The following is a 14,904-nucleotide window of genomic DNA, read 5'->3' on the forward strand; positions in this document are numbered from 1 at the left end:
ATTTCTCACCAGTCAGAATGGCTATTATTAAAAAGTCAAAACACAACAGATGCTGGCAAGGCTGTGGAGAAAGAGGAACACTTATGCACTGTGGGTGGGGGTGTAAATCACTTCGATTGTGGAAGACAGTGCGGCAATTTCTTAGAGACCTAAAGAAAGAAATACAATTTGACCTATAATATTGTTGACCCAACAATCTCATTACTGGGTATATATCCAAAGGAATATAAATCATTCTCTTATAAAGACACATGCGTGTGTGTGTTCATTACAGCACTATTCAGATAGCAAAAACATGGAATCAACCTAAATGCCCATCAATGGTAGACTGAATAAAGGAAATGTGGTACATAAACACCATGGAACACTATGCAGAAAAAAAAAATGCGATTGTGTCCTATGAAGGAACATGGATGGAGCTGGAGGCCATCATCCTCAGCAAACTAAGACAGGAACCAAAAAAGAAATACCGCATGTTGTCACTTACAAGTGGGAGTTAAATTATGAGAACACATGCACACATAGAAGGGAACAACACACACTGGGTCTATCAGGGTGGAGAGTGGGAGGAGGGAGAGGATCAGGAATAGTAACTAGTGAGTACTAAGCTTAGTACCTGGTTGATGAAATAATCTGTACAACAAATTCCCATGACACAATTTTACCTATATGACAAACCTGCACATGTACCCCTGAACTTAAAAGTTGACCAAGTTCTGTGGTTCATGCCTGTAATCCCAGCACTTTGGGAGGCCGAGGTGGGTGGATCACTTAAGGTCAGGAGTTCAAGACCAGCCTGGCCAACATGGCGAAACCCCGTCTCTACTAAAAATACAAAAATTAGCCAGGCATGATGGTGCATGCCTGTAATCCCTGCTACTTGGAAGGCTGAGGCAGAAGAATCGCTTGAACTGGGAGGCAGAGGTTGCAGTGAGCCAAGATTGCACCACTACACTCCAGCCTGGGCCACAGAGCAAGACTCCATCTCAAAAAAATAAAATAATAAAAAAATTAAATTGAAGTTAAGCAAAAACAAAAACTCTCAAAAATGTGTTTCTTGAAAGGAAGGAAAGCATAATAAAAGCTCAAGTTCACTTAAATGAAAAAGGTAATACATTAAAGGCCAGGGTAAATAGAATGGCAAGCCAAAAAATGTTATGTTTTGAGATATATGTAAAATTTAAAAAGAAGGAAGAGGAGTGGGGCAACAGAAAAATGTGTAAGTGGATGTTAGCAAGATTCATAATAAATAAGAAATGAAATGAGTATACTTGGCATTATTTTAGACATAATTAAAAAGAGAAAAATATAGAACATGTGTATAGAATGTTTTAAATAAAGTAAGTTAAATATTAGAACTGGACCAATAACTAGGCAAAAAGTATAATAATAAGGGTTTTATTGATGTGTATGAGGTTAGGATGATTTTTATGAGCAACACATCTGCTGAAGGAATTACTTTCTGGCAATACTAAATTGTTAATACAATTAAACAGATGTACTTGTTGGAATATTTTTCTCAAATTGGCTTATAATGAATTGTTCAAATTTGCTTTCTCCACATATTATAAAAATTATAGAAATCTTGAAATTTGTCCGTTTTATATCCTCTAAAATAGATGTTTCCTCTTTTACTGCCATAATTGATTAGGGAGTAGATAAAAGAAAATGGTTAAAACACAAAATATATACTTTCCCAGTGAGAATAATTAACAATGACATGTGGATAATAATTGTGAAGTCCATGAACTCCAAAAGGCTGCATAGATAAACAATAAGCATTTCTACCCTAAAAGTAAAGTGCCCAGGAGGCCACTCTTTCCAGCTGAGGATCAGCCGTTATTATCAGATCCGAAGTGCAGGGATGGTGACCCAGTCACAGCAAATACTGAGAGCATTTCCTCTCTGGAGAATGTGCTAGGATCAGTTTCAGATCTGTGATTTTTCTTTCTTTCTTTGATCTACTGTTGAATAGTTATGCAGGGAATAAAGATGGAAAACTATCTTCAAATGCCACTGAGTACAGTCAAAATTATTTTTGTGTCTCAGTTAAAATTCAGGAAATGAAGCAAATGAGCTGGAGCACAAAAGGTAATTACTCTAAAGTTGACTTTGAATTTCTGGATCTCACAAAGCAATACCTTTGCTCAGTCAACTTTCACAGTTTGAATGTATTTTTAGGGATATTAATATTTGCTATTAAAACATCCTCTCTCCAAGTACCATGGTAAGGGGCTTTCCAAAACTATTACACATATTTTATTACCATCATTTCATTTTAAAAATCAACTAGCCGGGCGCGGTGGCTCAAGCCTGTAATCCCAGCACTTTGGGAGGCCGAGACGGGCGGATCACGAGGTCAGGAGATCGAGACCATCCTGGCTAACACGGTGAAACCCCGTCTCTACTAAAAAATACAAAAAACTAGCCGGGCGAGATGGCGGGCACTTGTAGTCCCAGCTACTCGGGAGGCTGAGGCAGGAGAATGGCGTAAACCCGGGAGGCGGAGCTTGCAGTGAGCTGAGGTCCAGCCACTGCACTCCAGCCTGGGTGACAGAGCGAGACTCCGTCTCAAAAAAAAAAAAAAAAAAAAATCAAATAATTCTCCCAGAAATTGAGTAACTTGTCCAAGCCTATTCAGCTAGTACATTTCATAGCAAATAATAAATCTGGATATTAATGACTATGCCTGTGATTTTTAGCCTCCTGAATAAAACTGTGTGGGAGTGGGGCTCATATTTCTAAAAATATCCTTGTACATAACCAGGACAAGTAATCATTACCTTATACCAATGTGTGCAAACAGATCTGCAACAGCCTTGAAGATATGAATCATCATCTCAATGCATATGTTTAAAAACCAAAATTGAAATAAAACAAAAATCCACCTCATTATCTGGACCCTGAACTCAAATCAACCTGTCTCGAAACACTGTAAATGAACCTGGTTACATAGTTCAGTTGGTTCATACACAGTCTGCAAGTATGAATGTAGATAGGACTCTAGGGAACAGAGAGTAGTCCCTTCTCTCCCTTTCCACTCATTCATTTAAACGCCTTGTGTGTCCAACTCAGGGCCAATAAAACAATAAAAGAGAAAAAATGTGTTTGAAATCAGAACATGCTATAAAATAAAAAGTAAATAAAAACGAGGAAATACGAGTTATGAGTGGAGAAATGAATCATGGTAGGTGCAGAATTTTCATACAGGGATTTGAGCCATCACTCACATCCCCTTCTCTTCATTTTGTCCCCATATACGGCATAGGTGTTATGTGCAAGCATTGTAAAGTCTATCTCCAATTTTTGGCAGTAATTCAGAACTGACCAACTTTATGGCATGTGAGGAATTTTGTCTTATTGGAAAACAAGTCAGAATAATGATACAAATGAAATTATAGTAACCAGTAAAATAGGGAAAATAAAGTTGGGCTAGAAAAGCAACGACAAATGAAAGTATATCATGAGCAAGAATTTAAATTATCAATGAAAAATATGGAATTACTGAGCTAGAAGAAAATGTCATTTTCACTTTACTGAAAAGAGATTATTGAGCATTTTTACTTAGCAGATTTAATAATTTATACCAAGATTAATCAAGTAATAACCAAAGTAACCACTCATAGAGTGAGGCACTGTGTTAAGCATTTATATTTGTTTAATATTTATAATTTTATAAATAGATATGATCCACATTTTATTGAGGAAGATTGAGACTCAGAGAAATTAAGTATTACCTGTTAAAAGTAGCAGCAGAGCCAAGTTGGAACAAAGTTCTCTAGAATTTTATAAAGTAAATGAAGACCTTATAAATAACATTCATAGAATTAATTAGAAGGAAGGGAGTGTGTGGACTAACGTAGACAGGAATGTTCCATTCGGTATTTAATGATATATGCTGAGTAACTGCTGTATCACAGTCTCTCAGTGAACATGGTCCCTTTTAGGTCATTACTATTGATATAGAATAGGCTGTTAGAAACATGGATAAATCAGAAAGCACTGTAATCTAATCTTTGTAAATGAACTGAAATAATATTTTTAAAAATTATTTGAATGACAACATAAGGCAGAGTGGAAATAATTTAGAACTGAGATTATAGAACTAGAAATATTTAGAAAAATTATTTAGAATTAAAGACTAAACTAGGAGAAGCACAGGAACACGTAAGCATAAAAGATTATGACTGAGAAGGACAAAAGTAAAGAGAAGGAAATATTTTAAAATAAACAAAAAAGCTACATAAAAATATGAGAAACAGTAACAGATGGAGGAGACAGATAAAAATGGTTTAAGATACATGTTATGGTTCCCTGAAATAAAAATCTAAATCAAAGAACAAAAATTAATAAAAGTTATAATGCAAGAAAATTCCTAAAATTAAAACCATAGTAAAAAGACTTAAAAGTACAAATAAAAGAGTACAACACAAATATAGACAAATAGACCCAGAGTAACCAATAATGAGGCTTATTCTATAAAATTACTAGAATTAAAACAAAAAGTCCTTTGGACATCTAAGTAAAAATATAAAAATACTTACTAGAGAAAGAAAATTATACTATCATTAGACTTTTCAATAATGGTATTCTGTAGCAGAAGGTAAGGGATACCTAAGGAAAGGGTAACAGAATACCTAAAAAATGTCCGGGCGGGTCTGAGGCTGGGATGCGGCGCTGCTTCCCCCGGACTCCGCCTGTGCTTTCAACATCCTGGGCAGCCCTATGCCACGACTCCTGGCATCCGGAGACGGTCCTGTCGACCCCGTGGAGAGGTCAGGCTGGAGCCTCGGAGCCCCGCCACCCAAGCACTGCCACGGAGGGCTCCTGTTTGCCAGGCCTCAGGGCGTGGTTGCTCTGACAACCGTGGGAACCACTGTGACGCCAGAGCCCCCGCTCGCCACTCGCGCATGCGCATTGGCTGGGCCGCCCCGCGCTCCGCTGCCGGCAGTCAGGCTGCGTCCCCTTTCAAGGACGGTGGCCGCTGGGCGCCAGGGGCTCTCCTGCTGCAGCCTTGGCAGCGGCTGCATCCGGGGTCCAGTAGGGGGCCGCGTGGGAGAGGCGGCCGCGGGCGGCGTCCCAGGATCAAACCCCAGGAGTCCCGTCTTCAGGACCTCCGTGAGCCGATTTCCATTGGAGGAGGGGGAGCTTCAGGGCGCCTGCTGGGGTCAGGTCACGACCTCCCATCAGATCCGATTCTGGACCCCTCCGTGTAAGAATGGATGCTCTGAGCACATGGACTGAGGCAGGCAGGGCCTGGCTGCAGCCCACAATGATCCCATGGGCCTCAAGGCGTGGAGTCAGCTGAAAGTTCACTGACCCGTGAGCCCTCTGCCTCCCTCCTTTGAAACAGCAGTGCCCTGCCGGGATCCTGAAGGGCCTGGGACCTAGCCGCGGGCCAAAAGTTTCGGGTGGACAGTCCAGCCAGGAGCAGAGGGGAGTCTCATTCTCAGGAATCAGACTGGATGTGCAGAGGAAATGCGACCAGCACCTGTCCCAGAAGACAAGGACTTGTCTTTCAAAGGGGGAGAGGGGCAGAGGGCTCAGATGCGTCAGTGACCTTTCAGTTGACAGCGCAGCCTTGTGGCCTGTGGGATGATGGTGGGCTGCAGCCAGACCCTGCCTGCCTCACTAGATGTGCTCAGCCCATGCTTTCTCACCCGGAGGCTCCAGAATGGGATCTGAAGCGGAGACCTGAGACCCCAGCAGGCGCCCTGAAGCTCCCCCTCCCCCGGTGGAAATCGGCTGAAACCCAAGCAGGTTTGCAGAGAGAAACAATCATGACAGGGATCTCCAGGAAGTGTCTCCCTGATGGACTGGGAAGTGATCCTGGCTGTCTGGAAGACATCCAGCCAGCCCAGGAAGCATGTAAGCCCCGGAGAAACAGGGGATACACAGCCAGAGGGAGGACGGAGCAGAGTCCAGAGCCCAGGCGGGGTAGAGCACCATGCCACTGCCACGGGCTTCATCAGAGGGGTGCCAAACGGGTGGCTTGTCCAGTGAGGCCAGCGTTTCAGCGACTGGGATTGTGGCCATCTCCCATTCCTGGCTTCCTCTTTCAGCCTGTGTCGTGGTGTGGCTTCTTTTCTCAGAGAAGAGCCCTGAAAAGATCCAAGCCTCTTCTGTGATGTGGGCCTCCTCCTCTCCTGCAGGACAATGAGCTCCCGTGCGGCTTTTGTCCGTGGCTGGACTGTGTTCGTCTTGATCTCAGAAGAGAGGCCGCACGGGATGGGGATGAGATTTCAACGGCTCCGGGAGCAACGCATCTCCTCACGTGGTCGAAGCATTGGCAATCCCAAAGTGGAACCGCCGGAAAAACGGTTGACAAGCGGACACATGACCCAGGCACAGACGCAGAGGGAGGCTCACCAAAGACAGGCCGACATGCAAGACACCGTTTTCTGGCGCATCGGGCACATTTCTCCAAACACACACACACACACACACACACACTCACACACACACACCCCAACCGACAGAGAAAGGGCAAGAAACTCACAGAGTGTGAGAGAGAGACAGAGAAGCGAAAATGGGAGACACACAAACACCTACACACACCGACAGTCCTATAGCAGTGGCACAGAAACAAACACCCCCAGGCAGGCGCTGAGGCTACGGGGTTCGGCTTTGGAGCAGAACGACCCTCGGTTGAGAGAGCAGCCCACCGGCCCCCAGGCCGACCCGTCTTCGACATCCCGGGGGCACGACTTTCGGGGAGACTCACCCGAACAGCGTCCGGGCGGGTCTGAGGCTGGGATGCGGCGCTGCTTCCCCCGGACTCCGCCTGTGCTTTCAACATCCTGGGCAGCCCTATGCCACGACTCCTGGCATCCGGAGACGGTCCTGTCGACCCCGTGGAGAGGTCAGGCTGGAGCCTCGGAGCCCCGCCACCCAAGCACTGCCACGGAGGGCTCCTGTTTGCCAGGCCTCAGGGCGTGGTTGCTCTGACAACCGTGGGAACCACTGTGACGCAAGAGCACCCGCTCGCCACTCGCGCATGCGCATTGGCTGGGCCGCCCCGCGCTCCGCTGCCGGCAGTCAGGCTGCGTCCCCTTTCAAGGACGGTGGCCGCTGGGCGCCAGGGGCTCTCCTGCTGCAGCCTTGGCAGCGGCTGCATCCGGGGTCCAGTAGGGGGCCGCGTGGGAGAGGCGGCCGCGGGCGGCGTCCCAGGATCAAACCCCAGGAGTCCCGTCTTCAGGACCTCCGCGAGCCGATTTCCATTGGAGGAGGGGGAGCTTCAGGGCGCCTGCTGGGGTCAGGTCACGACCTCCCATCAGATCCGATTCTGGACCCCTCCTAGTGAGAATGGATGGGCTGAGCACATGGACTGAGGCAGGCAGGGCCTGGCTGCAGCCCACAATCATCCCATGGGCCTCAAGGCATGGAGTCAGCTGCAAGTTCACTGACCCCTGAGCACTCTGCCTCCCTCCTTTCAAAGAGCGGTGACCTGCCCTGATTCTCAAGGGCCTGGGGCTCCTTCAGGCTGATCCCGCTTCCCAGGCACGTGTCAACAGGTCCAGGGGCCAATCCGAGGTGGAGCCAACGCCTGGCACCGGCGTAGCCTAGAGCAGATGGTGTGAACGTGTGTCACTGAGGGCCCACGGAGCGATACCGAAGGAGACAATGATGTCCAGGCTTGTGCCCGGTGGAAGCGGGGCACAGGTGACCTTTCCATGAATGCCAGGGAAAATCAAAGAACGCCTGGGATCTAGCAGCGGGCCAAAAGTTTCAGGGGGCCAGTCCACCCAGGAGCAGAGGGGAGTCTCCTTCTCAGGAATGAGACTGGGTGTGCAGAGGAAATGCGACAGCACCTGTCCCAGAAGACAAGGACCTGTCTTTCAAAGGAGGAGGGAGGCAGAGGGCTCAGATGCGGCGGTGAACTTTCAGTGGACAACAGGCCTTGAGGCCTGTGGGATGATTGTGGGCTGCAGCGAGACCCTGCCTGCCTCAGGAGATGTGCTCAGCCCATGCTTTCTCACCCGGAGTGTCCATTATCGGATCCGAAGCGGAGTCCTGAGTCCCCAGCAGGGATCCTGAAGCTCCCCCTCCCCCGCTGGATATCGGGGCAAACCCAAGCAGGTTTGCAGAGAGAAACAATCATGACAGGGATCTCCAGGACGTGTCTCCCTGATGGACTGGGAAGTGATCCTTCTGGAAGACATCCAGCCAGACCAGGAAGCACGTCAGCCCCGGAGAAACAGGGGATACACAGCCAGAGGGAGGACGGAGCAGAGGCCAGAGCCCAGGCCGGGTACAGCACTGTGCCACTGCCACGGGCTGAAGGAGAGGGGTGCCAAACGGGTGGCTTGTCCAGTGAGGCCAGCGTTCCAGTGACTGGGATTGTGGCCATCTCCCATTCCTGGCTTCCTCTTTCAGCCTGTGTCGTGGTGTGGCTTCTTTTCTCACAGAGGAGCCCTGAAAAGATACAAGCCTCTTCTGTGATGGGGGCCTCCTGCTCTCCTGCAGGAGGATGAGCTCCCTGCGGCTTTTGTCCGCGGCTGCAGTGTGTTTGTCTTGATCAATGAAAAGAGGCCGCACCGGATGGGGATGAGATTTCAACTGCTCCGGGAGTCACGCATCTCCTCACGTGGTCCAGGCCTTCACAAACCCAAAGTGGCACCTCCACGAAAACGCTTGACAAGGGGACACATGACCCAGGCACAGACGCTGAGGTAGGCTCACCAAAGACAGGCGACAGGCAAGAAATCGCTTTTGGGCGCACAGGGCACTTTCCTCCAAACACACAATCTCACACACACACACACACACACACACACACACACACACACCAGCCGACAGAGGGAGGGCAAGAAACTCACAAAGCGTGAGAGACAGGCAGAGAAGCGAAAATGGGAGACACACAAACTCATACACACACAGAGAGAGCCCTACAGCAGTGGCGCGGAAATAAACACCCTCAGGCAGCCGCTGTCGCTAGGGGGTTCGGCTCTTGACCAGAACGACCTTCGGTTGAGAGAGCAGCCCACGGGCCTGCAGGCCCACCCGTCCTCGAGATCACGGGGGCACGACTTCTGGGGAGACTCACCCGAACAGCGTCCGGGCGGGCCTGAGGCTGGGATGAGGTGGATGTGGCAGTGAGCTGAGATCTCGCCATTGCACTCCAGCCTGGGTGACAGGCCAAGACACTCCATCTCCAAAAAAAAAAAAAAAAAAGGTAAAGAAAATAATTGATGAAAGTATGCACAACAACAATAAAATGTTGACTTTAAAGTGATCTCCTGAAAGGGATGTGTGAGAGAAAAGGTTACTTAACATTTTTATACCTATTGAAATATAACCTATGTATGCATTACAAATTTAAATGTGAAATAATGCAGATAACTGAAATGTGGGTATGCTTTGATTAGGACTTTGCATTTCCCATTGCTCAAATTCCTCATGATTTTAGATGCAAATGAATGGAAATACAAAATGTAAGGAGACACAGGACTTCTGATAGCCCTTTCTTTTTCCCACATTTTGTGTCTCTGCCTGTAGTTTACCTTATGAGTCCATATGGCTAATGAGCAAAATATTTTTCAGTTGGATACTTGTGACCAAGCATTGCAAGTTAAAGATATTTCTGAATCTTGGACCTCTTATTCACAGTGAAGCCTGCCCAGGCATAATAAAGCTGAGAGGAATGTAAAAGGTTGCTGCATGGATAATCAATTACTGGTGAGCAATAATTAGAGGTAATGTAAAATGAGACAATTATTGCTTTTCATCATATCTTGAAAGAACTCCTGCCGGGCGCGGTGGCTCAAGCCTGTAATCCCAGCACTTTGGGAGGCCGAGACGGGTGGATCACGAGGTCAGGAGATCGAGACCATCCTGGCTAACACGGTGAGACCCTGTCTCTACTAAAAAATACAAAAAAAAATAGCCGGGCGTGGTGGCGGGTGCCTGTAGTCCCAGCTACTCGGGAGGCTGAGGCAGGAGAATGGCGTGGACCAGGGAGGCGGAGCTTGCAGTGAGCTGAGATCCGGCCACTGGACTCCAGCCTGGGCTACAGAGCGAGACTCCGTCTCAAAAAAAAAAAAAAAAAAAGAAAGAACTCCTACAGTCAATGATTTTGAAAAAAAAAAAAACATCTAAGTTCACTCTTTTATTTTCTATAATGAAAAGATATTATCCAGTAGAAGTTCAAGAGTAAAATCTGAAGGCAGCTTATCTGACCTGGCCACATGGTCTTGCCACTTATTAAACATAACTTTCTACAAACTAACCTCTCCAGACCTCGGATCTTCAACTCTCTAAAATAGAAACCTAGTAGTATTTACCTCTAGAACTGCAGCTGAACTGAGCATTTTAGGGAAGGAACAAACACACATACAATATGTATAGTCGTATTATGAACCCAGCATAGTCCAGAATACAAAAATTTCTCAGTAATAGAGATCCTTAAGAGAAAAATGAGATGTAGCCTATCTTAGTGGCCTTTCATGTGGCAAATGAAAAGTGAAAGTCCATAATGAGAAAGACATGGGCAGCCAGGGACACCATCCATTCAGTATGGACTCTCAACATCTCTGACAGTCATTACCTCTTGTATCCCAATCTGCTTATATATTGAAGTGATATTACCTTTTGGTCAAAACATACATAAACCTCAAACCTCAGTAAGAAACTTTTATGGACAACCAGATATACTGTGTTTCCAGTCAAAACTCAGGTAGACCACATTTTATCTGACAGGAGAAGGCACAGCTGATGCCCAGTTAACCCTGAGATCATCTCTGCCTGTAGCTTCCGATCATCATAGCAAGCTCTTTCCCTGCAGTCCATCATCTGTATCTGCCCTTTGCTATAAAGGTAGCAAAAATAAGCATCTGAAAAGATGCTCAACACCATATGTCACTAGGGAATTCAAATTAAAACAATGATGAGTTACCACTACACATCTATTAGACTGGCTCAAATCCAAATGCTGACACCACCAAATGCTGGTGAGGATATAGAGCAACAGGAACTCTCATTGATTGCTGCTGGGAATGCAAAAGGTACAGTCACTTTGGAAGCCAGTGTTGCAAATTCCTGCAAAACTAAACATAGGTTTACCATACGATCTGGCAATTGCATTCTTTGGTATATACCCAAATGAGCTGAAAACTTAAATCCACTCAAATCCTGCACATGAATGTTTACAGCAGCTTACACATAACCAACAAAGATTGGAAGTAACAAAGATATCCTACAATAGGGAAATGGATAAACTAACTCTGAAACATTCATACAATTGAACACTCTTCAGAAAGAAAAAGAAATGAACTATTGAGGCATGAAAAGACATGGAGGACTCTGAAACACATATTTCTAAGTGAAAGAAGTCAATGCGAAAAGGCCACATAGTGTAGAGTTCCAATTATATGGAATACTAGAAAAGGTAAAACTAGGCAGATGGTATTATAAAAAGTTCAGTGGTTGCCAGAGGCTTGAGCAGAGGGAAGGATGAATAGGTGGAGCACAGAAGATTTTTAGGGCAGTGAAACTTTTGTGTGACCCTGTAATGGTGGATATATGTTCTTAAGCATTTGTCAAAGCCCATAAATGGTAGAACACAAAGAGTGAATCTTAATATAAGCCATGAACTGAATGATATCAATATGGGCTCATCAAGCCTAACAAATGTACCACACTAACAAGATGATAATACAGGAAGTGTGTGTACTGTGGTGTGAAGGGGATATTAGAGCGCAATATGCCTTCTGCTCTATTTTTCTGTACACCCACAAGTGTTCTAAAAATTAAGTCAATTATTTATTTATTATTTATTTATTTTTTGGAGATGGAGTCTCACTCTGTCGCCCAGGCTGGAGTGCAATGGCGTGATCTCAGCTCATTGCAACCTCCACTTCCCGGGTTCAAGCCATTCTACCTCAGTCTCCCACGTAGCTGGGATTACAAGCACCTGCCACTATGCCTGTGGTCACACCATTTTACACCAAGCTACTGTAAACATTCACATGCAGGATTTTAGTGAATATAAGTTTTCAAGTCATTTGTGGGGAAAAGAAAGAGAGATCAGACTGTTACTGTGTCTATATAGAAAGAAGTGGACATACGAGACTCCATTTTGTTCTGTATTTGAGATGCTGTCAATCCGTGACCCTACCCCCAACCCTGTCCTTGCAAGAGACATGTGCTGTGGTGACTCAAGGTTGAATGGATTTGGGGCTACGCAGGGTGTGCTTTGTTAAACAAGTGCCTGAAGGCAGCATGCTTGTTAAAAGTCATCACCATTCTGTTAATCTCAATTACCCAGGGACACATACACTGCGGAAGATTACAGGGGCTTCTGCCTAGGAAAACTAGGTATTGTCCAAGGTTTCTCCCCATGTGATAGCCTGAAATATGGCCTCGTGGGAAGGGAAAGACCTGGTCGTCCCCCAGCCTGACACCCGTGAAGGGTCTGTGCTGAGGAGGATTAGTATAAGAGGAAAGAAGGCCTCTGGGCAGTTGAGATGCAGAAGGGCATCTGTCTCCTGCCCATCCCTGGGCAGTGGAACTTCTCCGTGTAAAACACGTTCTAATTACTGAGATAGGAGAAAACTGCCTTAGGGCTGAAGGTGGGATGTGCTAGTGGCAATGCTGCTCTTTATGCACTAAAAAGGTTTATGGAGATGTTTGCATATGCATATCAAGGTATAGCACTTTTCCTTAAACTTGTTCATGTTACAGAGATCTTTATCCATATTTCTTTCTGCTGACCTTCTCCCTACTATGATCCTATTGTTCCGCCACTTCCCTTTTTCTGAGATGGTAAAGATAATGATCAATAAATACTGAGGGAACTCAGAGACCAGTGATGCCACGGGTCCTCTGTATGCTGAGCACCGGTCCTCTGGGCCCACTTTTTCTTTCTCTATACTTTGTCTCTGTGTCTCATTTCTTTTCTCAAGTCTCTCATTCCACCCAATGAGAAACGCCCACATGTGTGGAGGGGCGGGCCACCCCTTCCCCATTTGGGTATGTGCCCAGCTAATTTTTTGTATTTTTAGTAGAGATGAGGTTTCACCATGTTAGCCAGGATGGTCTTAATCTGCTGACCTCGTGATCCACCGGCCTTGGCCTCCCAAAGTGCTCAGATTACAGGCATGAACCACTGTGCCCAGGCTTGTTTATCTTTTTGAGACAGGGTTTAGCTCTGTCACTCAGCCTGGAGTGCAGTAATGCAATCATGGCTCACTGCAGCCCCAAACCCTGGGGCTCAAGTAATCCTCCTGCCTCAGCCTCCTGAGTAGCTGGGAACACAGGCACGTGCCACCACGCCTGGCACATTTCTTAGACATCTGAAAAGATGCTCAACACCATATGTCACTAGGGAATTCAAATTAAAACAATGATGAGATACCATTACACATCTATTAGACTGACTTGAATGCGAACACTGATAACACCAAATGCTGGTGAAGAAATGGAGCGACAGGAACTCTCATCTATTGCTGCTGGGAATGCAAAATGGTACAGCCACTGTGGAAGGCAGTTTTGCAAGTTCCTGCCAGACTAAACATACACTTACCATATGATCGGGCAAAAAAATAAAATTTTAAAAATATATTTTATATACTTAAGATATATATATTTACATAAGTATATATTTTATATATATTTAAAATAATTTATTTTTATTTTTTGTAGAGACAGTCTCCCCACAGTGCCCAGCCTGCAGAATCTATTAATTTTAAAAGCATTTTAAACTCTTGAACAAGAAATTATTTGAAGAGTAAAAAATACAATGATAGAGAGTATTGATGGGTAAATTCCAAATGTTATACGTTACATAATTTGGATTAATTTTAAATTCCAAAAAGTGAAACTTTAAAAAATATTTTTAAAATTTCCTAATCCCAAGTCAATCCATGTTCAACACATTCAAGAGACGATTTCAGAGGAGAAACAAGTGGTCAACAATTTATTAGGTTTTGACTTTGTTTGTTGACTATTTGTATTTGTGAATGAAGAATTTTTAGGTTTTGGTCCTTTCTTCTTAGGGTATTGACTAATATTTATTAAGCCAGAGAGACAGTAAATTAGAATTATCTGTCCATTTTATCTGTTATAAAGATTTCCTCCAAATTCATTTATCTAAATTTTTTGGTTTATTTAGTCGGGCGCGGTGGCTCACACCTGTAATCTTAACACTTTGGGAGGCTGAGGCGGGGGAACACCTGAGGTCAGGCGTTGGAGACCAGCCTGGCCAACATGGCAAAACCCCTTACCTACTAAGGGTAAAAAAATTTGTTGGGCGGCCGAGCGCGGTGGCTCACTACTGTAATCCTAGCACTTTGGAAGGCCGAGGTGGGCGGATCACCTCAGGTGGGTAGTTTGAGACTAGCCTGACCAACATGGAGAAAACCCATCTCTACTAAAAACACAAAATTAGTCAGACGTTGTGGCACATGCCTGCATTGCCAGCTACTTGGGAGGCTGAGTTAAGAGAATCGTTTCAACACTGGCGGTGGAGATTGCGGTTAGCCAAGGTCTCGCCATTGCAGTCCAACCTGGGCAACAACAGCGAAACTTCATCTCAAAACACAACATCAACAACACACAGGCACAACAACAAAACAAAATTAGCCAGGCATGGTGGTGCACCTGTAGTCCCAGCTACTCTGGAGGCTGAGGCAGGATAATCGCTTGAGCCCAGGAGGCAGGGGTTGCAGTGAGCTGAGATTGTGCCACTGCACTCCAGTCTAGGATGAAAAAAAGTTTTTGTTTTTTTTTTAACTCATTTTTTTTTTAACCATTTAGATATATAGGATGCTTATAGATAACTACCAAGATAAACAAATAATTACCATATCAAGGTTCTAAATTTTAAAAAATCTTTCTTCCCTTTGTTACTTTTAAGTAGCCTATTCCAGGCGGGGGGAAGGTGGCTCAGGCCTGCATTCCCAGCAC

General features: G+C 45.3%; 1 long non-coding RNA gene across 1 annotated transcript in view; it reads right to left on the reverse strand.

Annotated features, from left to right (window-relative positions):
* LOC139361353 (uncharacterized) overlaps positions 1-4,950 on the reverse strand; it is a 28,104-nt gene extending 23,154 nt beyond the window's left edge. The window contains exon 1 of the long non-coding RNA XR_011618926.1: positions 4,638-4,950. This is a non-coding gene — a long non-coding RNA (uncharacterized lncRNA). The remainder of the gene's footprint in view (positions 1-4,637) is intronic.
* Between the last annotated feature and the right edge of the window lie 9,954 nt (positions 4,951-14,904).

The sequence above is a fragment of the Macaca nemestrina genome, unplaced genomic scaffold, assembly GCF_043159975.1.
Source record: "Macaca nemestrina isolate mMacNem1 unplaced genomic scaffold, mMacNem.hap1 Scaffold_44, whole genome shotgun sequence".
NCBI lineage: Eukaryota > Metazoa > Chordata > Mammalia > Primates > Cercopithecidae > Macaca > Macaca nemestrina.